We start from the raw sequence: 27,681 nt of genomic DNA, 5'->3' as shown, positions 1-27,681 counted from the left end.
AGTGGAGAAACTACATGTTTTGTTTTTAGATGTAAAAAACATCTAAAAACATACAATTAGAAAGATTCGCTTCCTTGTAATGACAACTTCCGGTTAATGACAACATCCGATTAATGATGATATCCGGTTACGTAACAGGAAGGCCCAGCCACCGGAAGTCCCGCCCTAGGATGTCCCAGCCACCGGAAGTCCCGCCCACCTGTCAAAATTTTCACACCTCGTTTGATTGAAGGATGTCCTTAATGTCTCTATCAGGAAATGATGTAACTAATGTGTGTTTATGTGCCGTGCACCCTGTAGGTGTGGGCACTGCTTTGTTGCTGTCTACCAGGCTAACCAAACAATGGGTAAACAATAAAAAAGAATATGCATTATTATTAAACACCTTGAGTCAAAGTTTTGTAGAACCATGGTTTGCTGCGGTTTCAGCTGCAAGCCTTTTGGGATCTGTTGGTATAACCTTGGCATATCTAGAGACTGACGTTTAACCTATTATTGTTTACAAAGTTGCTCAAACTCATTTAAAAGATGGAGTGCTTTTGTGAACAGTTTCGATTCTTTTTCTCTAACAGGTTTCCTTCTCAGGTTGCCCTGTTGCCCTCCATCCATCTTTCCATCTACTCTGACCAGCTTAACTGAGTGATATTTTGTGGAGATTCTGGTGTAATAGGACCCCAAAGCAGACAGAAGAAAAGCAATTGCATGAATTTGGTGATGTTTTTTAAGCGGTAAGTTGAAAACCTTCCTTAAGATTGGAGGAAAAGGTAAGACCAACACAAGAAAGAACAACTGTGTTAGGACAAAGTATGACAACAAAATGAATGACTGAATAGTTAAGAGTTCTTTGCCAGGGAGGTGATTAGTGGCATGGAAACCAGGTGACTCCAATTAACTGACTACTAGAATGCACAGGGATATAGAGAAATTAATTGAACATGACAGGAGCCCACCACTTCAGGACATGGCCCGAGCACCCACAAACACAACACCCCACCAAACGAGGGCAGTCCCATGCCGTTCCCCCAATGGTGCCGTCAGAGACCCCCAGGCCATCCCCACACATCCATTGTCTGATGAAACCAACACAGCCGCTGGGATGGGAAGAAAAAAGAACCCCTGGTGATGGTCTGGAGGAAATCTCGCACAGTGACCTCTGAGTCTTTTTCTGTGCGCTCAAGAATGCCAGAGAAAACAAGGTTGTCCCGCATACTCCTTGTTTGGATATCCAGTAAGGTCTCCTTCATTTTCCTGTTGTCACTGGAGACCTGCGTCATCCCTGCATTGAGTTTTTGTACACTTTCCCTCAGCATCTTCTTCTCAGCTGCTGGCGTTGCCACCTGTTTCACATCTAATGTGACATGGTCGTTCCCACTGCAGTCATATTCCAAAAGATCAGATATGACTCGGATTCAGGACCACATATGAATGTGGCTCAAATGTAACTTGAAAAAGTTAGATACGGGCCAGATCTGTGCGTTCCCACTTGCTTTAAACAGGCTGACCTGATCAGATTTGGGTCGCATTTGCCTGCAGTGTGAACGGGGTGAGTCTAAAATTGTCTAAAGCAGAGAAGATGGTGGAAAGACAGCAGGAAAGAAGAGATATTCTCCATGCAGTCAACAGTGACTTAATAAGACACTACCGGCTCGATCGTGCAGTAATCCACCCCCTAAACAGTCGCATAAATGAATATGTAAACTTCTATAACAATCATACAATTATTAATATAGAGATAAGATAAACTTTATCATTCCTCTAGGGGGAAATGACATAGTTTCAGTAGCAGGACAGGTTAAAGGTGCACCTCTAGTACGATAATATTAGGAAGGATAAATAAATATTACAAACAATAATGAATATCCATGAATAAAAAGTAAACAAAATTACAAACAATATAGTAAATAATTATTTAAAAATTCATAGACTGTAAAAATACAAATAAACATTTGGCAGAAATTGTAAAAATTCGAAAAATATATATACACTGCAATCTCCACCCCAGCATCTGAAAGCAGCAGGTACCAGAGCTTCTCATGTTCAAGGCAGGTGTGTGAAAGCAGAGGGAACAACGCATTGATCTGTTCGGGAATGCCTGTTCGCAACACTCCTCTCTCCTCCTCCACCACCTGTGCCAACAGCAGACTCTGTTTCTTTGACCAGTTCAGTTTTCTCCACCTTTGTTTCTCTTTTTGTTGTGGTCATTTTACAAATTCAAACCTCTTTATACATAAAGGAGATCACAGTAAAAGGCTGACAGGTGATATATAAATATATTAATATCAAATAGATGAAGTAAATGACCAGCATGGAGACTAAACATAATAATAAGCAAATGAAAATAATGAGCATGTAAATAAGCTACATTCAAACATGTTGATGCTGTGTGACAATTAATGTAATTTTGCTAAGATTTATCATCATGAATTACACATTTCTGTATCCAGTCTAATTTCTTGATTAATTTGGCGTACTTGTACTCATCGTCTTTCGCTTTATCCGGGACCAGGTCGCGGGGGCAGCAGACTCAGCAGAGACACCCAGACGTCCCTCTCCCCAAACACCTCCTCCAGCTCCTCTGGGGGGAGCCCGAGGTGTTCCCAGGCCAGCCGAGAGACATAGTCCCTTCAACGTGTCCTGGGCCGTCCCCTGGGCCTCCTCCCAGTGGGACTTTCCTGGAACACCTCCCGAGGAAGGTGTCCAGGAGGCATCTGGTATAGATGCCCAAGCCACCTCAACTGGTTCCTTTCTATGTGGAGGAGCAGCGGCTCTACTCCGAGCCCCTCCCGGATGGTCAAGCTCCTCACCCTATCTCTAAGGGAGTGCCCGGCCACCCTACGGAGGAAGCTCATTTCAGCCGTTTGTATCCGGGATCTTGTTCTTTCGGTCATGACCCAAAGTTCATGGCCATAGGTGAGGGTAGGAACGTAGACCGACCAGTAAATCGAGAGCTTCGCTTTTTGGCTCAGCTTTCTCTTAACCACAACGGACCGGCACAGCGCCCCCATTACTGCAGCAGCCGGACCGATCCGTCTGTTGATCTCCCGCTCCATTCTTCCCTCACTCGTGAACAAGACCCTGAGATACTTATCTCCTCCACTTGAGGCAGGAACTCTGCTCCAACCTGAAGAGGACAAGCCACCCTTTTCCGGTCGAGAACCATGGCCTCGGACTTGGAGGAGCTGATACTCATCCCAGCCGCTTCACACTCGGCTGCGAACCGCCCCAGTGCATACTGTAGGTCTTGGCTAGAGGGGGCCAGCAGGACCACATCATCTGCAAAAAGAAGAGACAAAATCCACTGGCCCCCAAACCAGACCCCATCCGGCCCTTGGCTGCGCCTAGAAATCCTCTCCATAAAAGTAGGGTATAGAGCTGTTCCAGTGTTCCACGGCCTGGACAAAAACCACGCTGCTCGTCCTGAAGCCGAGGTTTGACTAACGGGCAGACTCTCCTCTCCAATACCCTGGCGTAGGCCTTACCTGGGAGGCTGAGGAGTGTGATCCCCCTGTAGTTGGAACACACCTTCCGGTCACCCTTCTTATGAAGGGGGACCACCACCCACTCTGTCAGTCCAGAGGCACTGTCCCCAACTGCCACGCAATGTTGAAGAGGCATGTCAACCATGACAGCCCCACAACATCCAGAGACTTGAGGTACTCAGGGCGGATCTCATCCACCCCCGAAGCCCAGCCACCACCAGGTTTTTTAACCACCTCAGTGACTTCAGCCTGGGTGATGAAAGAGTCTAACCTCGAGCCCCCATCCTCTGCTTTCACCAGGGAATGCGTGAAGGCAGGGTTGAGGAGATCCTCGAGGCACTCCTTCCACCGCCCCATAATGTCCCCAGTCGAGGTCATTAGCTTTCTACCACCACTGTAAACAGTGTTGCCGAAGCACTGCTTCCCCCTCCTGAGGCGCCGGACGGTTTGCCAGAATCGCTTCGAGGCCAACTGGTAGTCCTTCTTTATGGCCTCACCGAACTCCTCCCAGGCCCGAGTTCTTGCCTCTGCCACAGCCCGGGCCACAGCACGCTTGGCACCGTCAGCCACCTCAGGAGACCCACAAGCCAACCACAGCCGATAGGACTCCTTCTTCAGCCTGACAGTGTCCCTCATTACAGGTGTCTGCCACCGGGATCAGGGATTGCCGCCACAACAGGCACCGCAGACCTTACGGCCGCAGCTATGGGATGCAGCATCAACAATCGATGCGGTAACATGGTCTACGGACTCTATGTCTCCAACATCTCCCGGAATCTGGTCAAAGCTCTCCCGGAGGTGGGAGTTGAATACATACCTGGCCAAGGGCTCTGCCAGACATTCCCGCGGACCCTCACTATGCGCTTGGTCCTGCCAAGTGTGTCCGGCTTTCACCTCCTCCAGCGGATCCAACTCACAACAGTTGGTGATCAGTGGACAGCTCAACCCCTCTCTTCACCCGAGTGTCCAAAACATGCGGCCGAAGGTCTGACGACACAACGACAAAGTCAATCATCAACCTCCTGCCCAAGTGTACTGATGGACACCCTTATGCTTGAACATGGTGTTCACTATGGACAATCCATGACTAGCACAGAAATCCAATAACGGTTAATCTTTCTCCACTGATTAACAGGAGTGTATTTGTTTTTGTTTTTTCAACAACCATTCACAGCTCTAAGAAGACTGCATCACACCTAGCAACAGGGTCAACCACACCTCCTCACTAAGATATGAATTTATGTCATCTTCTTGCTCAGAGTCGTTCTGAGCAGCGAACTGAATCACTCTTCAGCTGATGCCTGGTCCACACAGCAGGATTTTCATGCTGATTTTTGACCTGATCTTCCCCTTCCGACATGCCCCGATTATCGTCATAGCTCTGAAGATAATCTTTTGAGATATTCCTGCTGTGTGTGGTGGGTTAAGAGTGATCTAGTCTGCTCAGAAGGATGTCAGGAGCGCTCTGACTTAAAATTGGGGTTATTCACCATGTTGGATTGTCTTGTCCGATATCCTACAGTGTGGGGGACAAACGAGCATGCAGCCTGTTGAATTAGACGTATAGACATTTAGAAAGCAAGATGAAGGAAACACGGACAGAAATTTCTCTAAACTCACATTTGATCTTGAGAGGGTTTGCAAGATTTCCCATCTGAAATCTGACTGTTTGTCAGTGAAATCTTTTTGTGCGTGGTGTGTTGTGCTTGCCGTGTGGCTGGACACCACACACTGTAGGACCACACCTGTTAAACCTACGATTTTTTAATCGTCATGTGTGGGGTCTCTGAGGTTTTGAAAATTACCCGAAAATTCTAAAATCCTTCCATGTGAACCAGGCATAAGACTCCTTTGCAGGACTTTTTAGCCTATGTTAGGAGCTCTCTGAGAATCTTTGAAAATATCGGCCCTGGTCGATAGAGTCTAAAATGTGTGTGTAGCTCTAATGTTCTCAAACAAACTCTGTAAGCATGCATGGACTCTATTTAATAATTGGGTGACTTCATGGGGCAATTAAATACACCGAAGTGTATATATTTAAAAACTATGTATCATTTTTGTTCCACTTTGTTCCAATAAAATAATTTGTGTTGGTCTATCACATATAGTCAGTCAGTCAGTCATTTTCTACCGCTTATTCCATAGTGGGTCGCGGGGAAGCTGGTGCCAATCTCCAGCAGTCTATGGGCGAGAGGCGGGGTACACCCTGGACAGGTCGCCAGTCCATCACAGGGCAACACACAAACAACCAAGCACACACTCATTCATACATGTAAGGGCAATTTAGAGTGACCAATTAACCTAAAAGGCATGTCTTTGGACTGTGGGAGTTAAGACCAAAATAATTCATACCCCTGTGAGATTTAAGTTTGAAGAAATCTTTTAATTTTAGAAACATGTTTCTGCATTGTGGAATTAATATTAATGTTTTGGAGTGGCCCATTCACAGTCCCAACTGAGTGGGCCACTCAGGGATGATAATTTCAGATCACCCTTCTTTGACTACTGTTTCTTATAACTGAATACCAAAGTGTCACAGTTCCCACCTGGAATGGGTCACTCCAAACCTAACACCACTATTGCGAGGTAATGAATATTTAGCAGGTCTCGTAATGTTAATGACAATAATTTTCTGTGTTTGAGAAACAAAACAGATATTTTTGAAAAAACTCTCAATGTCCTGGTAAAACACATTTCTCAGCAAATGCAATTTTTGTATTTCTATACTTTTTATGTGTATATTTTTCTGAAACTGTCTTGCAGCAAGTTATTCCCATGACAACACAGTGGTGTATCACGTACTGCGAACAACTGTCTTCTGGCACATACCCCCCACCACTCTAACCACCAGCAATACCATTCCCCAAATGTGTATTTGCATGTATGCTAAAATGATGAGGTCAAACATGGTAGTGTGTGTGTGTGTGTGTGTGTGTGTGTGTGTGTGTGTGTGTGTGTGTGTTTGTGTGTGTGTGTGTGCTTGCTTGCATACCTAGAAAGGGTCATTGAGTAGGAGCTCCCCAGCATTTTGTTATGGCACACTTGACAAAACAAAGACAACTCACTTTTCTGGTTCTCTGCCACATTCTGTATTCAGGAACAAGTCGGGGCTATAGCTGCAATGATCCGATAACAACTCCTCTGTGCCTTTCTCTCTCTGGGGTGTTGTGGAGGAGGTGCAGGGTTGGGAGGGGTGCCTCTTCATTCCAGACAGACCAAGCCATTCGAATGCAAAGCCTCAGCTGCCACAAATCCACCGTTCGTGCCCCCCGCTTCTCCAACCAACACTCCTCTATTATTTGGCCAGATTTCACAGCTATTTTTGGATGGGTTGGATAAGCCGTCCAAGGATCTCCACTGAAGATAAGTCATCAAAACACTGCATTATCCCATGTGTCCATTAACATAAAAATTAACAAATTATACACAAAAGAAATGGGCAGTGAATAAATGAATGAATAAATAAATTAATCTGTGCATCTCTTCAGTGGAAGCTGTTTAATGTTTTCACTTCCGATTGGGGAACAAAAAAAAATTTTAAGAAAATATGTTCTCTTTTTACATTATAAGAAACAAATACATATTTAAGGAGCTATAGGGATTCATTTGCATATTCTCATTTTGCATGTTGCACCAAAAAAAATGTGATCAGGAGCAGGAAGTTAAGTGAAAATGGAATGAAAAAGAGATCTCATGCAATGCTTTCAAATACAAAACCACGTGAGGAGCAGCCAGTCGAAAGTTTGATTTAGTTTGTCTTTTTTAATTTAGTTCATCTTTTTCAAATAAAATCCAACGTGTGGAAGGTGTCAACTCATGTCCTTTAAATGAAATCCTGTGTGTTTACCACACGTCTGTCAATAAACACTAACATAATGTGGTTGTTTATACATTTTGCTACTTTAGGGAGATTTGTTGATGTCATCCTTTTGGTTTCTAGATGAGGATATATTTAGATAATTTCTTTCCTATTTGGTATTCATTAACAAACAAATAAAAAGGCTATGTTGGGTATGTTGAAAGCTGTCCACAGTAAGGCTTTAGAGGTTTTCCGTTTCAGGCAGCACTTAACAGTTAGGCGATGAACAAATTTGAGGGTTATTCCAAGGACAGGTGGAATTTTTGGCAGTAAAGCTGCTCATACCAGTTTCCTCCAAAATAGCTCTCAAAGATCTCAAAAACAAAGTCTAAAAACTTTTCTAAGGAATCTATGAGAAATCAGTGTTGTTGATGCCTGAGCAAGACAGAGATGAAGAAGCTGTAGGCAGGGTTGTAAGGCTTCCACAACCTTAGGTACAGAAAGAAAGGCTTTTGCATATTATTATCTGCAATTTCATGAAAGACGTTATGCCAATACTGACTCTTAACGCACTGAGCAACAATACAATACAGTGTTGAGGCTGAGACAAGGCATTGTCTCCCCTCCCCCACTGTAAACCGTGGGGGTGGGGAGACATTACTGGGAGCTGCTGACCTCAACTGGGAACATTATCGGGCGGTGAAAGGAGTACTTCAAGGATCTCGTCAATGCTGCTGTCATGGCTTTCCTGGTGGAAGCAGAGATTGGGGACTTGGAGTCGGACTTGTTCATCACCCAGGCCAAAGTCTCTGGATGTTGTCGGACTGTCGTGGCTAACAAACTTCTTCAACATTGCGTGGCGGTCAGAAACAGTGCCTCTGAACTGGCATACTGGGAGACCAGAGAGTGTGTTCCAACTACACTGGGATCACATTCCTCAACCTTCCTGGTAAGGCCTATGTCAGGGTATTGGAGAGAAGAGTCCAGCTGATAGTCGAACCTCGGCTTCACTAGAAGCAGTGTGGTTTTTATCTCAGCCATGGAACACTGGACCAGCTCCACACCCTGTACAGTGCTCAGGGGTTCATGGGAGTTTCCCCATCCAGTCCATGTTTTTTGTGGACCTGGAGAAGGCATTCGACCGTGTCCCTCAAGGTGGCCTGTGTGTCTGGGAGTATCTGTTTGTTTTCTGTTTCTTGCCTGCTATTAACTCTGCTTAGTCCATAGGTGACGTGGGAGCTCATGGGTGCACAGGTGACAGGTGTGGCTGATCGTGCTGATCGCTGCTGGGAGCATTTAAGCAGGAGGCTGCCAGCACTTTGAAGCCTGAGTGTGAGCCATCAGTGGTAACAGACTCTCACCAGACTCTAGCTTTGTGCTTAAGCTTTTGTGTTTTCTTAGAGCTTCAACTAACCTCTGTGTGTCCTCCTTACCGAGTTACTTTCAAGGCTCTGTTTCCAGTTCGTTTCCTGACTTCTGGATCCAAGATTCAAGCCTCCAGTTCCTTCTCTAGACAAATTCTAAGCTGGCAGCTTCCTGACTCTGCGATCAACCGGCCACAATCAGCTCTTCACTGCACTGCAGAACAAAATAAAAGATTCACGGATAGAAGACGCAGACCAGCTCCATAATATCTCCCCGGTCAAAAGGTCTGGCTTTCATCTCAAGACATTCCCCTCAAGTCCATGTCCAAGAGGTTTTCTCCCCGTTTCACTTGGCTTTATGAGATTGAGTCTGTGGTCAGTCCCACTACTGTCCCTCTGCCCTCGAGTCTTCGAATTCATCCCACATTTCACGTCTCCCAAATCAAGCCCATTTTTCCAGTTTGTTTCCTGACTTCTGGATCCAAGATTCAAGCCTCCAGTTCCTGCTCTAGACAAAATTTCAAGTTGGCAGCTTTCTGGCTCTGCGATCAACCGGCCACAGTCATAAGCGAACCTTGTTCACCCTCCAACAAGTTCCCGTGCAAGCCACACCACCCAGCACACCATGCCACACCTTCTTCACACCACGGACTAAGCTCAACTGGACATCCTGGAAACCTCCTTCAAGCATCCATAGACTGACCTACCTTGAATATTACCCTGCTCAGTTTCCTCTGATCTGTGAGATGTGGAGTCTCGTGCTCCCAGACTCCACATCTCTCTTTCCCCCTAGCGGTTCAATCATCTTTCCAGTAAGTGTTTCTATTACTTTAACTATCTTAGTCATCCCATCACTCTGTACTTACCTGTTCTCTCCTTCTCTGTGCAGTTGGAGATCTACCAGTCCTGGTTCTCTCGCCACTACTCATTTCTGTAAAAATAAATCTCTTATATCTGTAAACTTCTCCTGAGTGTATTTCTGCATGTGGGTCAGACCCGTTTCTAGAATCATGACACTGTGGGGTCGCTCTAGGAGTTTGGAGTCAGAGGCCCTTTATTAGGAGCCTTCCAGTTTCTGAACAACCAGAGCAGGAGTTTGATCCACATTGATGGCACTAAGTCGGACTTGTTCCCGGTGCATGTTGAACTCCAGCTGGGCTTCCCTTTGTCACTGGTCCTGTTTTTCATTGACAGGATTTCCAGGCGTAGCCAAGGGCCGGAGGGGGTCTGTTTTGGGGACCAATGGATTTCACCTCTTGTTTTTGCAGATGACGTGGTCCTGCTGGCCCTCTTTAGCCAAAACCTACAGCATGTACCAGTTCTTGACCAGAAAAGGGTGGCTTGCCCTCTTCAGGTTGGAGGGGAACTCCTGCTTTGAGTGGAGGAGTTCACGTGCCTCGGGATCTTGTTCACAAGTGAGGGGGGAATGGAGCAGGAGATTGACAGATGGATCAGTGTGGCTACTGCAGTAATGAGGACGCTTAGCTGGTCCATTGTGGTAAGGAGAGAGCTCAGCCGAAAAGCAAAGCTCTCGATTTAACGGTCAGTCTACTTTCCCACCCTCATCCGTGGGCATGAACGAAAGAACGAGATCCCGGATACAAGTGGCTGAAATTAGCTTTCTCCGCAGGCACTGGGCACTTCCTTAGAGATAGGGTGAGGAGCTCGGCCATCCTGGAGGAGCACGAAGTATAGCCACTGCTCCTCCACATCGAGAGGAGTCAGTTGAGGTAGCTCAGGTATCTGTATCGGATGCTTCTTGGACGCCTGCCCCGGAAGGTGTTCCAGGCATGTCCTACCTGGAGAATGCCTAGAGGACAGACTAGGACACGCTGGAGGTACTATGTCTTTCGGCTGGCCTGGGAATGCCTTGGGCTTCCCCTAGAGGGGCTGGAGGAGGTGTCTGGGAAGAGAGAAGTCTGGACGTCTCTACTAAGTCTGCTGACCCTGTGACCAGGTCCTGAATAAAGCGGAAAAGACAAGTATGAAGAGGAGCAAAAGACTGGATGGAGACATTACCAGATCCTGCCCAATAGGAGCTAACCCCTAAAGAGAACAGGAGAAAGAGCATAGGATTGTTGGCAATATTAATCCCTCACAAGTAAAAACTTAAGATTTGATGGTGTGAAACCCCGAAGTGTTCCTGGTGACTAAACCATTACCATTAGCCACCATAGCTCATTGTCCTTACAGCAAACATACAAAAAACTCGCAGACCAATTGAGTAGACAAGCAGAACCTAACAGACAATAAGTCAGGGTTTTGCACCAGTACAGGTATTTAACCATAAGCTTAAGTAAAAACTTTGCAGAATCTGACTAGTGTTGAAATGTTTGCTTTAGACCTTAGGAAAAATGACAGGAGAAGGACACTGTCTTAAGTTCTGTATTTATACAAGAGAAGAAAATTGAGCGGGCTCTACACAAGATGTGGTCACATATACTGAAAATACTGTTTTCTCTTGAATGGGATAAATTCACTAACTGTGGGAAATTTAATGTATAGTCACTGATAGCAAAGTGCCTAGCTATAGTTTGATTTTGTTTTCTGTGAAGTTTTCTTTTAGGTGTAGAAAAAAGGCTCATTCATTGGTTGCCTTTTTTTTTCTTTCAATGATTCATTGGCACTTTTAAGTGCAAAGACAAAACCTATTCTTTTAAAAGCTGTAGTTTAAAGTGAAAAGACAGCAACTTTGTGAAAGATTATTCCACCAGAAAACAAAATCAGAAAAAAAAGTAAAAATGTTACAGAACAATTGTTCAGTGCCAAGGATTCAACACAGATGTGTCTCTCTTAAACAAAAATATAAACAAAAGTGGCTTTTATATTACATCGGTGTTCCTAAATTATTGAAGAAATCACACCATGGTCTAGAAATAATTACTCTTCATTCCGTTTATTTTTCTAGAATCAGTTGTGAACAAACCTAATTTCAGAGCTACAGACAGTTCTGTTTGCCCATATTTATACTCAAAAATATTCCAAAAGTTTATTAATTTCTAATTCAGCAAAAAAATATACAATATATAACAATAACTAGAACTGCAAGCAGTTATGAACGGGTTCCAAGCCCTTCCCAGCAAGTCTGACCCCAGCCCCTCCCCTCCAAGCATGCCATGTCACGAGTCCCGCCAACACAGCACACGATCATCATTTAATATGACCAAATTTTCCATAGGGTCAGGTTAGAACTTGCTTGCAAAAAGCCCTCACACCTCACAGACTAGCCCTTAGATTGTATTGTGGCAAAATTGTAATATTGGAGGAACACTTAAAATATTTATGGAAAATCCAGTCTCCTTAAGTTCTAAAAATGTTGGTAGAGTTAGCATTTAATAACAGAAGTATGATATAAAAGTCCCATGGCCTTAGACCAATTATGTTTTACAATTTTAATTTGTACTTTGAGCGAACAGGGCATTTTATGCAAGTTTCATAAAATCACTATGCCTCATAATTTTCGAAATTAACAATGTATGTAATGGCAATGATATGCATTGTTTAGACTGTCCCTAAATGTAATATTTTTTCAACAAAACAAAGCATTTTGTACAACGCAATGCCCTGAAATGAACAAATATTAGAAAATCCATATTTCATCATAAGCAACATCACTCATCTGCCATAGTTTGTGAGGAAGTAGCATGGTTGATCCTCTGGGTCCCTCTCCTGGCCCCTTTACATGGCAGGCTTCACACAAAATGCTGACAGCTGTGGTCTGCAGCAGTTTTGACTACTCTGTGACTGGTCATATGTAATGTAAGGCAAACCACTGCTGTGAGAAAAAAACAAATAAAAACAGTTTTTTTTTAAATGTGTGGATTAATGCTGAAGCAACCTTTAAAATGTAATCCACAATATAGAGTCTTATAATTCAGTAATTGTGTGATAAAAATCATAAAACAAAAAAACAAAAACAAAAATTCTGAGCTTCATACCACCAACCTTCCATACCACAGTCTACACTCTTAACCATTGGACTACCCAAGTCATGAGGAGTCAATGGGAAGATTGGGGATAGAATAATATATGGCAATCCTCTCAAAGTAGTATTTGTGGAATAAGATTTTGTGATTAATGCTGGAAAAGTCTTTAAGGCATAACCCACTACACTACCAGACCACCTGTGAAAGGTTGAAAAATATTGGCTTAACACTAGAAGTACCAAAGTGCAGACTCTAGTCTGCAATGAAATCCTCCCAAACGTGTGAACTGCCTCCCTTTGTTGTGTAAAAAGATTGTTTAATGAGCTGTGTCCCTGCCAGCAACCTCCCCCGCCCAAAAACACACACTTACACATAGGATAATCTGTGTTGCAGGCCAGCAACTCTGATGTACATGAACTAAAATAAGACCTCAATGAAATTGACTGCAAAACAAATAATGCTGTACTACCTGACCACCTGTGAAGACCTGCAAAGAATTGGCTGCAGAAGGAGCAATATGATTGTTTATTCAAGTCGCTGGATTTAGTGCTTTATCCACCAAAAACGGTTAACCTTCGTTTCTACAGTACTTGGCCACTTTTAATAAATTCCATATAAATACATAATTTGTCACAAAATTACCAAAATATTCTCAATTAACCAGGCCTATATATACAATAATATATATTGTTTAGAATGTTCCATCAATTAATATGATAACATTTTTCATAGGGTCAGGTTAGAACTTCATCATCAGGGACCCTGTCCAGAAGTTGAAGCCACATCCTATGGTATCAGAGTCCGAGGTCTAAAAAACTACACTACCCAACCACCTGTTAAAGCTTGCAAAGGATTGGCTTAAAAGACAGCATGTCAACATACCATATTCAGCATTAATGATATGAGTTTTAATATTATTTTATGGAGTTTTGACAAAAATTCAAACTGAAAGACTCACCTCCACCCCTCGGCCATCCTATGACTCCACCGTTCATCTCTTCTCCATCCAATCAGCGTCAGATCAGCATGTGTCTTCAATCAATCATCCTCCAAGGCTTCGCTTTTAAGGACCTCCAGTCATGGATTAACCCGCTCTTCAGCTGAGCTTCGATGATCAGCCGCGTCATGTCTGACTACGTCTTCGGTAACTTGGCCGGTCCCTCGCACTGCTTCATGACGGATTCTCCTGACCTATTGTAAGCATATATATAGTAAAGGAAATTGGCCCACGTACTGAACCCTGTGGTACTCCAAAATTAACCCTGGAGTTTAAAGATGATTTATAATTTACATGAACAAACTGGAATCTGTCAGACAAATAAGATTTAAACCAGCCTAGCGCTGTTCCCCTGATCCCTACAGCATACTTTAGCCTTTTTAAGAGAATATTATGGTCAACTGTATCAAATGCAGCACTGAAATCTAACAGAACCAGTACAAACACAAGTCCTTATCTGAGGCCATAAGAATATCATTAGTGACTTTCAGCAGATCTGTTTCAGTGCTATGATGAGCTCTGAAACCTGACTGAAACTCTTCAAACAGGTCATTGCTGTATAAATGCTCACACATTTGATTAGCAACTATTTTCTCAAGAATGTTAGATAAGAATGGAAGATTGGATATAGGTTTGTAATTTTTCAAGTCATCTCGATCAAGTGAAGGTTTCTTAAGAAAAGGTTTAATTACAGCTAACTTAAAAGCCTGTGGTTCTGATCCATTTACTAAGGATAGATTAATCATATCTAAAATGGGGCAGGTAATCAGAGGGAACACTTCCTTAAATAATGTGGTTGGGATTGGGTCTAACATACAAGTTGAAGGTTTAGATGAAGCTAATATTTCTGATAACTCAGGAAGCTCCACAGGATCAAAACAGTCCAAACACAGATCAGGTTCTGCAGTTACTTCCAATGTTGTCTCACTTGCTGAGGATGAAGTAATCGTCTTTCGGAGTATGTCAAAGATTTTATTTTTAATTGAATCAATTTTATTTAAGAAGAATCCCATAAAGTCATGGCTGCTAAGAGCTAAGGGAATGGATGGCTCAACAGAGCTATGACTCTGTGTAAGTTTAGCAACTGTACTAAAGAGAAACCTAGAATTATTCTTGTTCTCTTCTATTAATGATGAGAAATAAGCTTTTCTGGCTTGGCGAAGTGTCTTTTTATACAACAGTAGGCTATTTTTCCTGATTAAGTAGGAATCCTCTAGGTGTGTAGAATGCCATTTTCTCTCCAATTTCCTGACATTGTGCTTTAAAGGACGCAGATCTGAATTAAACCAGGGAGCTAGCCTCCTATTAGTGATTACCTTCTTTTTCAAGGGGGCTGCATTGTCTAATGCATCACGCAATGATGAAGAAACACTATGAACAAAAGAATCAATTTGTGAAGGGGAATAAACAAAATTATTGCCCTCCACTGTGTTTTTCTGTGATAATGAGGAAATTAAAAGTGGGACAGATTCTTTAAAGGTTGTTACAGCATCGCCTGATAATGATCTACTATAATGAAATTTTCTTTCAAGTGTGGAGTACTCGGTTAAATTAAACTTGTTGTGACTATGAATCTGAATATATTATTTAATATTAATATTTTAATATTTTATCAAATAATATTTTGGTCTGTTAAGGGTTGTCCTGTGAATACCAGCCCAGTAAGGCAGTGGTAATAGGACAAAATCAAAGGGTGAGCCTTGGCGTACTGGCATTATTGAACAATAAAACTCTGCACACACATGGAATGAATTCACACAATTTCTTAAAATACAAGAATTTATTAACAAAAATAAGTCAACTCAAAGTCAAACATATTTCAATCAACAAACTCTTTACTATGCTAAAACAATCCAACTAAACTACCAAGCAGAATTAAAGAATACCAAAGACTAATGGGCTATGTACAATATAAACAAGTTGATTAAAGATGATTGAAAATTATGACTAAAAGAGTGATGCAACATTATCATGCAATGTTTGTTTGAGAACCAAGGATTATCTTGAAGAATCTGGAAGTGAAGTTAAGTTAGTCTTGGAACTAACTTAGGCAATAATCAGCAAACGTTTAGATAACCATTCACAATGCAAGATCAGATAAAATATTATTTTAATAAAATAATGTTTTAAAGAATGATCTGCTGAATAAAACCAACCTTCTGGATCACTAATTCTCAACTGTGTCTCATTAGCTGCCTTTATTTATTAAAATAATATTTAAATAAATATTATTAAGGGAATATGTTGGAAAAGAGCCAAATCTTTCTGGACAAATGGTGCTTAAAGGTGTTTCATTAGCTATCAAATTTATTAAAATAATGTTAGGGAAATATTATTTACTGGATTGAAAACTAACAACTTTTCTGGGTAAATATTCTTTAGCAACAAGCACGTGTCCTTACCTGTTAGCAGTTAAAGCTAACAAAAGAAGCTGATAGCTTAGCACCAGAATCAAACACATACCTTTAAAATACCAGGGTTAATAAAAGGGTTAAAATGCATAAGTGTGGACAGCGCGTTATGGCCGATCTTCTGTGTTTAAAATCACCCTTTAAATAAAGGTTGTCTTAACTTTAAAAACACACAGACAAAGAACACAAAACTGAACATGTGTGCTGCAGATATTCTGCTAGCACCAAGATAGCTGAGTTCAACACAAACAAAACCAAACTTCATAAAATGAAAACGTTCAGATCATAAATCTTTCTCTATTACTCTGCCCAAACCCTAACCTCGTATGAGCCATGCTGAGTACCTGTCCGGGCAACAACGAAGTTTGATGAACTTTGAACGAAGGTTAGCTTCAGCTAACCTCCGATGCTGTTGGGGGGGGGTGTCTCGCTGTGGGGCCGACCAAGCTGCACGTTACCACGTTGATGCGGCCTCTGTTGTCCTCTTTCCAGCCGGAGAAAACTGCTCCACTCAGCTTCGTAGAGACAGCATCTCTGCAGGGAGTTCTCTGGAACACAGTTTGCTTCTGCAAGCCAGGCTTGTACCTTAATTCCCATTCATGAATGAATCTACTGGTTACACAGACAGTGACTCATTTGTACTTATCTTAGTGCATATGGTCGCTGATTGTATGACACTCTCGGATCCAGTTGAAGAGTTTTTGTCTGTTTGCCAGCAAAGAGACATTAGCGCGCTGTGCCTCCCCTGTCCCGATGATCAACGGTGTGGAAGAGATTGGACCATTGGGAAGGTGGGGTTTTATACAGGCAGTGGCATCATGGGAAGTCCGCTGTTACCCCCCTTCCCCTTCTGAAGTTGTGCTTGAAGTCGGTTAAATGCAATTTAGTTTGAAAGTTCCAGAAAAGTCTGTACCTGAGTTTTCATGTTGCAATCCATGGTTGTGGTCCCAACAAACTCAACGGTTATTTAAAAATGGTCAGACAGGACAGGGTTATGAGAGAATATTGGTATGTCTTTACACTCAATACCATATGTCAGCACAAGGTCCAGAGAATAAAGACAAAGGTGGTTAGGTTTGTTAATGTTTTGAGCAAAGCCAATTGAGTCTAAGATAGCATTAAACGCTATATTTAGGCTATCACTTTCAGTGTCAGCATGAATGTTAAAATGCCCCACTATAATAACTTTATCTGTATTTAACACTAAATCAGATAAAAGGTCTGAAAACTGATCTAAAAATTGAGAGTAAGGGCCTGGTGGACGGTACAAAACAACAAACAAAAGTAGTTTTAGTGCTTTGCAATTTGGATGAGGAAAACTAAGGATTAAATATTCAAAAGAGTTGTAGCTATTGATTGGTGTGGGAATAATCAATAAATCCGACTGAAAGATGGTTGCTACTCCTCCTCCTCGCCCAGTATTTCGAGGAATGTGAAAATTTAAATAATTAGTAGGAGTTGACTCATTTATAGTAACATAATCCTCTTGCTACAGCCAGGTTTCTGTGAGGCAAAATAAATCAATCTGATTGTCACAAATCAGGTCACTAACTAGCAATGTCTTTGAAGAGAGAGATCTTATGTTCAGTAAGCAACATTTAATTGTTTTATTTTTCTTTTCAGTCTGAGTTGTGTTTATTTTTATGAGATTTTCATGATTTCCTACTTTTACATTATTTTTTAATCTATTCTATTTTGGCCGTGGGCGAGACACTGTCTTAATAGGGTAAGGTGAGGGTTGCAGTACAGAAGCTTCAGTGAGGAGTGTTAAGCTATGACCCTGCTTCCTGTTCTGAACCCTGGGTTGTCAGAGTTTTGGAGAACTAATAAATTCGGCCAGATTCCTAGAAAGAAGAGCTGCTCCATCCAAAGTGGGATGGATGCCGTATCTCAGGATCAGACCAAGTTTTCCCCAAAATGTTCGCCAATTATCAATGTAGCCCACATCGTTTTCTGGACACCACCTAGACAGCCAGCAGTTGAATGACAGCATGCGGCTAAACATGTTGTCACTGGTCAGATCGGGGAGGGGACCATAGAAAATTATGGAGTCCAACATTGTTTTTGCAAACTTACACACCGAAGCAACACTAACTTTGGTGACCTCCGATTGACGTAACCAGGTGTCATTACCGCCAGCGTGAATAACAATCTTACTATATTTACGCTTATCCTTAGCCAGCAGTTTCAGGTAGGATTCCTCTTTTACATTCAGGTAGATCATATACTCCCATGCATTCTAACACCTCACTCAGGCTCCACTCCAAATCCTGCAGGGGCAGCTCACTAATCTGGTTTCTCTCATTTTACCATCTCCCGAGGTTGACCACTGTGTCGCTTTCCCTGATGGCTTTACTGCTGTGTTCAAATCATCTGATCCTTACTAAGAATCTCCCTTTTGGCGAGCTTGTGGCCACCTTTATGTATTTCATAGACGTCTTCTGCTCAGTTAACCCGACCATAGAATAAACTCGATACCTATCCGTCTCTCATTGTTGACCTACATCTCAAACATGGCTGCTCGATTTTTCTATCAGTACCACAAATCCTTCTCCGCCAAAGCTGCATCCACCCTCGCTCAATCAGAAGTCTGCCTAGACCGGTCTATTCTCGCCACTAACATTTTATCATGACGCAAGCCACCTCCTGATACTTGCAGCTCAGTCGGACATCAGAGTGCTCTTGTTCTTCTCCCCCTTTCTTCCAGCACTCCTGCCCGGCCATACTCAAACTGCTGGCTTTCCGCTCCCGTCTCCTTACGAACTGGAATGGGTATATCCTTAATTTGCAGCTAAGTCGCTCTCTCGGCTGACTCAGTTTAGTTTTTACGGTCTCTAGTCCGGGTCGAAAACATGGACTCTCAAACGGGTGGTTCACAATTCTTTTGTTGACAAAGCCTTGCATGTGAACACATCATAAGGGCTAATAATATACAGAACGTAAATATCTTTAGTTGCTCAAATAATATGCTGTTTTTAACTTTCATGCCTTATTAATTTACCATAAATGAATTATTGACCTTAAATTATTACAACCCATTTTATCCTTGTCAATCTTTCCCATGAGTGCTTTTACCCTGTTTACCACGTATATTCATTAAACTTGTAACCATTGCCTTCTATATTTTCTGTACCATAAAATAAAATGCATAATTTTTCAACGGTCTGTAAGTTTACATTGCTATAATAATGAAACTAGTAGACCTTCGTATTGCGCTTAAGCGTGACTAACTTACCAAAGAATATTAGCACCCTCTACCAGTAAAAGGAAGAAAAAAAAACTGCTACATTTAACAGCACCATGTTTGCTCCGTAAGGTAAGGTAAGTTTATTTATATAGCGCTTTTCAGTAACGAGACACTCAAAGCGCTGTACATACAATTACAATACAATCACAAAGAACACAGAAAAACAAATCAAATGCTAAGAAATCTAAAAATCTATGAATCCTTCTGAGAAATCTAAAAATTTCTGGTCAATATTACAATGATACAGATAACATTAATAATCCTTTGGGTTTTACTGGTAAGAGTTGGTTCTAAACCAATATTTCTAAAGAGGTAATTATATCATTAAGTCCTCTATGTAGGGGAAAGCATCTTGTGCTAAGAAGTCTCATCATTCCACTGAATTCTAACTAGTGAAGCTGAGTCACTGGTACAAAACAGCTTTAATCCACATTTTGAAGTGCTAATAATATATTGCTTTTACTGGTGCTGTGATCTAATTAAGAAAGCTGGGTCATTGGTGTAAGAGCAGCTAAAGTCCAAGTTACTAATAATGTTTGGTCTTCGCTGGTAAAATCTATGAAAAGTAATGAAATCACACATTTAGGTAAAGTAAGATAGGAGGGAAAAAATCATATGTCAGACTCTATTCTGCAAAGAATAGAGTCTGAAATAGTACAAAAAAAAACCTCAGCAGGGGTAAGCAACACGCACATAAGTAAAGATTCAGCAAGAGTACGGTGGAATCTTGAGGGTGTGAATGTAAGTCTGAGTGTGTTTGCAAGAATTAGACTGTCAACACTGATAGAAGCGCCATTGTCCTTGAGAAGAGAGATGGAAGTTTTATCAATCAGCCGCATAGTCTTATCAGCACACAGCTGGTAGGGGATTGCTGGGGAAGAGCGTCGTGTTTATATAACATCCAGGAGATATTTTGTCGATAGCCAGTTAGCAGATGTTGCCAAGGCCACATTGGGGAGCCAGATTTAGAAAAACAATAAATGTTGTGGTTCAGGCAGTTGTGAATTTCCAACCACCTTAAGAGTTTTACTGGTATGTCTCAATTGCGAATCTAAATAGCCAAATTTCTGGTATTTTCCGCAGATGTGGAGTGTACAACTTCTCCAAGATTATATCCTTTAACCTCTGAGTCCATCCGCTGCCAGGGCTGCGATTCTGTTCAAGAATCGTGTCCAGCTTGCGATTCTGCTTTCTTAACATTTCAGTCTGAGTGTTGATCGCTCTACATACTCCATCTAACATTGCAGGCAGCTTTGGAATGCTTTGAACAGCCGCCCACGTTTTGCGAATCACTCGATAAGCCAGGTAACCACCAACTCCAAAAAGCAGAAATCATGTTATCAAAAGCCCAAATATGTACACATTTTCTACGTCCGCGACCGACATTGTAGTCAGGCACACAATCTTCCACTGCTGCCAAGAATCCATTGTGTTTCCAGAGAAGAACGTCCCACCTGGACAAGAGGGTCTCCTTTACCCTGTCTTCACGTAGGAAAAAAAAAATTTGACCAATTACGTTGAGAGTCCAGCTGACCAAATCCATAATTTACAAGTTTGGAGGATATGCAAAGCGAGGCTCTGAGAAAAATACAGGCAGAAGCAGAAGCCGTAGAATATCTAAATATTCATTTATGCATTCGAACATTTATACCAACCTTGTTCCCTTATCAACCAGGCGCTAAGGAACCATTTACTGTTTCGATATACATTTTAACTATATCCTTTTCCGTTATAATTGTGGAGCACATTTTCTCTCTCCACACTGGGTCAGCACTGCTCTGCTCGGTTTGCGACAATCAATTTACAGCAATTTCTCGGACTAAGTGTTTTCCATGGTTTTTGGGGGGTTCTTTCAGGACGAATGGTTCGCCGGTGTGTGGCCCGCCTCCTTTCCCCAATTAGAATCCTCAGCATTTTATTAAATCGTCCATATTACCATAGCCTGTGGCGTTTGGGGCCCTCTTTGGAAAAGAAAACGTATCGCAGCTTTATGCAATAACTCAGCAATGGTTGAAGCTATAAACAAAGGCCGCTCGTCTTCTAAAGCCATCATGCCCTACCTTCGCCACATCACCTGACAAGCCGTCACTAATAATTTTATTTTATGTGCCCGTCATGTTCCGGGTTATTCTAACTCAGTTGTCGACACTCTATCTCACTCCAAATTCCGCAGTCTCTGCCACACAGCCAACATCACCCCCACTCCTATTCCTAACTCCTGAAAGAGCCCCCATGTCCGCTTCCTTGTTTCTAAAATATTTCAGGCAAACCACAGCCCAATACAACTTGCCCCCCAGGCAGTTTTCAGGCCATTCATTTAGAATAAGAGCGGCCACTTCTGTAGCTGGCCAAGGACTCTCATCAACATCCCTCCAGCAGGCTGCTGGTCTTCTTCCGCTTTCTCATCCTACGTTCATCCAGATTTCTACACTGTCTTAACAACGATCTCTCAGTTCTCAGGTAACAACTTCCCGCATTATCTGGTGGTGGTTGGCCATCAAGATTCAGTTTATCTTCATAGGTGAAATTGTCTTTCCTAACTTTGTCTCCCTTATTTCCGTTTCTTCAGGTCCCCTTCCTCCAGCATGAGTCAGCTGCAGTTAACCGCTCCCCTCCCTAGTCTTAATTTCATGCTTCTTCTTATCAGGTACCGTCACGTCATCATCCTCATTTATGTTAATCATTTTGCTTCTTACAGGCTCAAATTTCCTCTCTCTCACTCCCTCGCTGGCTTCTCCTTCACTCCATGCCTTCTCTGCTTAAATCTTCTTCATTCTCCATGCCTCTGCGGCTCGTTCCATCAACTTCATTGCCTTCGCAGCAATGCATGCATTTCTCGATGCCTTTGCGGTACAATACATTTTCTCATAGCCCCCGCGGCAATGCTTCTGTTTCTCGATGCCTCCGTGGCACGAAATATCATCCTCATCGCCTCCGCGCAATTCATTCATTGTCGATGCCTCCGCGGCATGATATTATTGCCTCCGTGGTAATGCAATGATTTCTCGATGTCTCTGCAGCACGACATTACATCTTCCTCAATCTATCACTCTTATTGCTTCTGCGGCAATTCTTTCATTTCTCGATGCCTTCCCGCCACGTCATTTTATCTCTATCAATATATCTCTCTCATTGCCTCAGTGGCAATTCTTTCATTTCTTGATGCCTCCGCGGCATAACACAGCATTCTCATTGCCTCATGACAATTCATGCATCCCTCTTCATGCCTTTCGCAGCACAATGTTTCATTCTCTGAGCCTCCACAACTGTCTTTTTCTCCTACTCGCTGCCTTCGCGGCACGATGTGTTATTTTCCTTTCTCTTCATTCTCAGCTCTTATTCTCAGGGCCTTCACGGTTCAATCAACCATCTAGTATCTCAAGCATTCGAACCTCCCTCTTTCCTCTTTTATCAATAAACTTTTCCAATCGCCATCTTTGAGTTTCTTATTGTCTTTTCAGGTTGAAATGGAGTTTTGACAAAAATTCAAACTGAAAGACTCACCTCCACTCCCCGGCCGTCCTATTACTCCACTGTGCATCACTTCTCCATCTAATCAGCATCAGATCCGCATGTGTTTTCAGTCAATCATCCTCCAAGGCTTTGCTTTTAAGGACCTCCAGTCATGGATTCCCCGCTCTTCAGCAGAGGTTCGACACACCTCCGCCCCACCTCCACCATCTCACTTCCATACTCCTCCTGGCTCCCCCACCTTCTTAGGCATTCACTTCACCACTAGTATCAGATCCCAAGGGGGGGAAGACTCGTCTAATTCTAAGCCTAAGATGTTTTTTCAAGCTCATGTCATTCTCAGCATGTCTTCCTCCGGGGTCCGAGCTCCAAAGATATAAACTTTTATCAATAAACTTCTCTAATGGGCATCTTTGTCTTTCTTATTGTGAGTATTTTATGGTTGAAATGCTGAGACAACCTTTGAAACGTAATCCACAATATAGAGTCTTATAACTCAGTAATTGTTTGATAAAAATCACAAAATAAAATAAACTGGAAATTCTGAGATTGAAACCACCAACCCTTCATACCACATGCTACACTCTTAACAATTGGACTGGCCAAATCATGTGGATTGAATGGGAAGGTTAGGAATAGAATGTCATATGGCAATCCTCTCAAAGAAGTATTTGTGGAATAAGAGTGCATGATTAATGCTGTAAAAGTCTTTAAGACATAACAGGCGATATTGAGTCAAATACAAACACACATAGCCTATACAGTAGTTAAACCCAGATCCTGTAGAACCAGAGTCTAAGATCTAAAGTTCTAAACTACCAGACCACCTGAGAAGGGCTGCAAAGGATTGGCTTAACACTAGAAGTACCAAAGTGCAGACTCTAGTCTACAATGAAATCCCCCTAAACATGTGAATTGCCTCTCTTTGTTGTGTAATAACACACACACCATGCCTTGTATGGCCTTCGCTCGCTCCTGTGGGCTTAGAACCCTAATGAAAAGTCAAAACAAAAACAATAGGGTGCCCTGCTCCGCTGTGAGCAGGTGAACAGCCAGGCCTTGCATGGCCTTCGCTCACTCCCACAGGCTTGGAACCCTAATAATAATTAAAGCTGCAAGCAGCCTTGAAGGCCCTCGCACGTCAGCGCAACTCGGCCTGTGCAGCAACCGCAGGAGCCTGGCATCGCCGGCCGCAGGCTACCAACGAGGCCGCTGTTCAATTCCATATGTTGCCTGTAGGTGGCGATGTGAGCGTCATGTCATGATCTTCATTCACGCAGAATTCTGCTCTGTCAAGAAGTATTCAAAATTTGGGGGAAATCCAACCTTCAATTACCAAGATGGCGCCGACAATAGCAGCCTCAGAGCTTCGCTCTCTCTTTGTTTTTGTATTTTGTGTGTTTTATGTTTTTCGAGCCACAGTACTGTGGTGTAGGGCCACAATCCTGTGGTCTCATTCAGTAGAGAGGAATTTCTCAACATCAGAGAGTCCTCTCTTGGGATTTATTCACCATCTTTCATCGATCCGAGGTTCACTGAGCTCTTGGCAAGCGGAGCTGCGGCACTATATGGGATACTGCGCCGAAAGCGACGGAGGGGAAAGCGTGCTGGTGCGCTGGTAAAGCTCCGCAAAAGAGGACTTCGCACACCACTGCCTTCAATCCACCTGGCAAATGTCCGCTATCTAAACAACAAGATGGATGAGCTGCTTCTTCTCACCAATAAAAACACGGACCTCCGCGGATCAGCGATTCTCTGCTTCACCGAGACATGGCTGAGTGAAAACATCCCGGACCGCGCACTGCTTTTGCCGGACTTCCAGCTGCTCAGAGCGGATCGCAGCGCGGAGCTATTGGGGAAGAGGCGAGGAGGCGGAATATGCTTTTTGTTAGGTATTAATTAGTCAACTCAGAGGCAAACGTATGGCCGTGGCGTGACATCAGAATTCGCCACGCCATCATAGCCACACTCTCCAGTTAAAGCAGTCAGTACTGGCGACTGTCTAAGACCATCATGTTATCTGTTACTTGGGACAGTTTCACATTGATTAGGTGAAGAACATCAAACACTGATTCTCTAAAGGAAAACGGGACACCTTCTGTTCTCAGGGGGCGGGGCTTCAATGATGTCAGCATCTGACAAGTGAATATTGTTCAGGCCTAGAGGCAGATCAATCCCGAAAGGTTTCATGTGTCTGTGACTTTCCTTGTAGGAGCTAAGTCCATTTAGTGTTTTTTGGCGAGAAGTCACATTTTGAAGCGTGGCCACGCCCACACGCTTTCATGTATCAAAAAGCTTTTGATAACTTTTGATCCCCAATCCCTTAAGAGTATACTGAGTGATTTTCAAGTCTCTAAGTCAAAAGCTGTAGGAGGAGTTCGCTCAGATATGCGGGTTAGAAACGGCCAAAACAGGGTCAAAGTGGCAACTTCAATCCAAGATGGGCGACTTCCTGTGGGGTTTGGACCAATGCTCCAGGAGACTTTTTTGTAGGTCCTGCGAGGTTACATATGTGTACCGAATTTCACAATCCTCGGTCAAAGCATGGCTTGGGGCTGATTTTTTAAAGTTTTCTAGGGGGCGCTGTGGACGAATTAGGCCACGCCCACCAAATATGTCATCTGATCTCTATTGGAGACTAGACAAGGTTCAATCACATTGAATTTGGTGAAGCTCAGATAATGTATGTGAAAATTAAAGGCAAACGTATGGCCATGGCGTGACGTCTGACTTCGCGGCGCCACCACGGCCACGCCCTTTTATGAAAAGTCACTGTGCTTCAAACGAAGTTATACCCACTAGTTATCTGTTTTCTGACAGACTTTCAAGTTGATTGGTTCAAGAGGGTCAGAGAGGCACCTTTCCAAGTGAAAAAATTTACTTCCTGTTCTGAGGGGGCGTGGCTTTGATGATGTCAGCATATGACCCCATAGGATTGTCGGGAACCCGAATGTCCTCCTTCATGCCAACATTGGTGTGATTTGGAATTTTTTTGGGAATGTTATTGCAATTTGTAACTTTCAGCCTGAACGCCAAGTTCGTGGCCCGGCCACGCCCCCTAAACATGGCCAAAAACTCACGATTTTGATAACTTTTAATTCCCCATCCCTTAACTGCACGTTGACCAAATATTAACCCGATAGCTCAAAATGCCTAGGAGGAGTTCGTTAAAGTTCGAGGTGAGTAAAAGTGAAAAACGGGCAAAAATCGGCCTTTGACCGAAAATGGCCGACTTCCTGTGCATTTTAGGGCATACCCCCAAGAGACTTTTTTTCTTGGTTTTAGGAGTTCTAGCATTGTGCCAAATTTCAGATCTCTACAACTTACGGTTCAGCCTATCTCACGTTTGGGGGTGTGGCTAAGTGGTTTGGCCACGCCCACTGATGACGACATTAAAGAACGAAAATTTCACGCGGGGGACAATTTTGGGTAAAATTTGGTGAGTTTTGGGGCATGGCAAAGTCCCCATATTGCCCCGCCAAAAGTCCCCGGAAAAAGAATAAAGAATAAGAATTTGAGCGATTACAATAGGCCCTTGCAGTTTTCCTGCTCGGGCCTAACTAGAAACCTGCAAGCAGCTTTGAAGGCCCTCGCCTTGAGTGACCGCAGGAGCCTGGCATTGCCTCCTGCACAGTACCTACGTGCCTGCCGTTCAATTGGAAATGCTTAGCCATGTTGCAATCCCTGAGCCCCTTCTTTCAGTGTATTAAGATCCATCTTCTGCTAAAAATAAAGATATTTTCATTTAATGTCCTGTGTCTGCTGCTTGATTTTGGATGTGAATCCGAAAGTTACTGTTAAATATGAAACAAGTTATTAGAAATTTAAGCAACCTAATAATAGCTAATTCAGATATTCTGTTTTTCAATTAATTTCTATAATTTGTAGGTGTTATTTAGTTTGTTTAAATATTATTCATAAATATGAAATACTGTGGGACTAGTTTTTCATTTAGAGTGTACTTTGCATGTGGGAATAGCTGTGTTATTTTGTACAAAAGTAATAAAGCTAGTAGATAAGGACTTTATCAGAAAGTCCAGAAGACAGAAGTGGAGGCCTTTACTATGTCCTGGATCAAACAGTTCCTGACAAACAGACAAAGGTTATGTGTCTAACCTGGTAGATAGCAGTACAGGAGCACCACAGGGACAGTACTCTCACCATTCATTTGAGTGTGTACACCTCAGGCCTTCAGTATAAGATAGACTCTTAGCGGAGGAGTATAAGTCCTTGGTGTTCACTTGGACATCAGACTGGAGTGGAGACACAACCATCTACAAGAAGGGAGAGAGGAAACTGTATTCTTTAAGGAAACTTTGGACTTTAAGTATTTACAGCCAGATGCTGTATATCCTCTCTACGTCTGTTGTGGAGAGTGTCATGTCTTCTGCCATCATCTGCAGGGGTAGCAGCATCAGAGCCAGGGACTTAAAAAAGCTCCACTAGGTAATAATAAAGAAGGCTGGCTTGGTTCTGGGGATTCCTCTGGAGATCATTGATTTTTCATAAAATTAAGAACATTATGGAGAACCCTGATCATCATTTTCATGAGCCTGTCCTAAAACAACAGAGTGTCTTCAGTCAGATGCTTCTTCAAATGTGCTGTAAGACAGACAGGAGATTCTTCCTTCCCACAGCCATCTGCATTTACAACAGGTCTTTGAAGAAACCTGCATGAGATGAACTACAATAATATTTATTTTCCCTTTGTGATTAACAAAGTATTTGTGAATAGAATTGAACCCCCATTAAATCTGCAGTCAAAGTGCCAAGTCCTGTGTAAGTTTTTAAGTACCAATGCAGTTTTTAAATTTATTTACTCACTGGAAATTGCTAGAAATATGCTGATGAAAAGATTTTCTTGGGGGAATTGATTACTTGTATATTACTCTAATGTACAGTTTAAATAACTCCTGAAGGTGGTTAAAATTTATATTGAAAAATCATGGGAGACATATGTGTTAAAATAAGTTTTTACAGTAAGGAC

The 27,681-nt window shown here is 42.6% G+C and overlaps 1 long non-coding RNA gene across 1 annotated transcript in view; it reads right to left on the bottom strand.

Moving 5' to 3' along the window:
• LOC124884536 overlaps positions 1-26,965 on the bottom strand; it is a 38,090-nt gene extending 11,125 nt beyond the window's left edge. Inside the window, exons 1-2 of the long non-coding RNA XR_007042460.1 lie at positions 26,856-26,965; positions 13,527-13,759 (exon numbers count right to left, since the gene is read on the bottom strand). This is a non-coding gene — a long non-coding RNA (uncharacterized LOC124884536). The remainder of the gene's footprint in view (positions 1-13,526; positions 13,760-26,855) is intronic.
• Positions 26,966-27,681: the final 716 nt, after the last annotated feature.

This window comes from Girardinichthys multiradiatus, chromosome 18, assembly GCF_021462225.1.
Source record: "Girardinichthys multiradiatus isolate DD_20200921_A chromosome 18, DD_fGirMul_XY1, whole genome shotgun sequence".
In the NCBI taxonomy this organism is placed as follows: domain Eukaryota; kingdom Metazoa; phylum Chordata; class Actinopteri; order Cyprinodontiformes; family Goodeidae; genus Girardinichthys; species Girardinichthys multiradiatus.
This window is presented reverse-complemented; position numbering and strand designations above follow the sequence as displayed.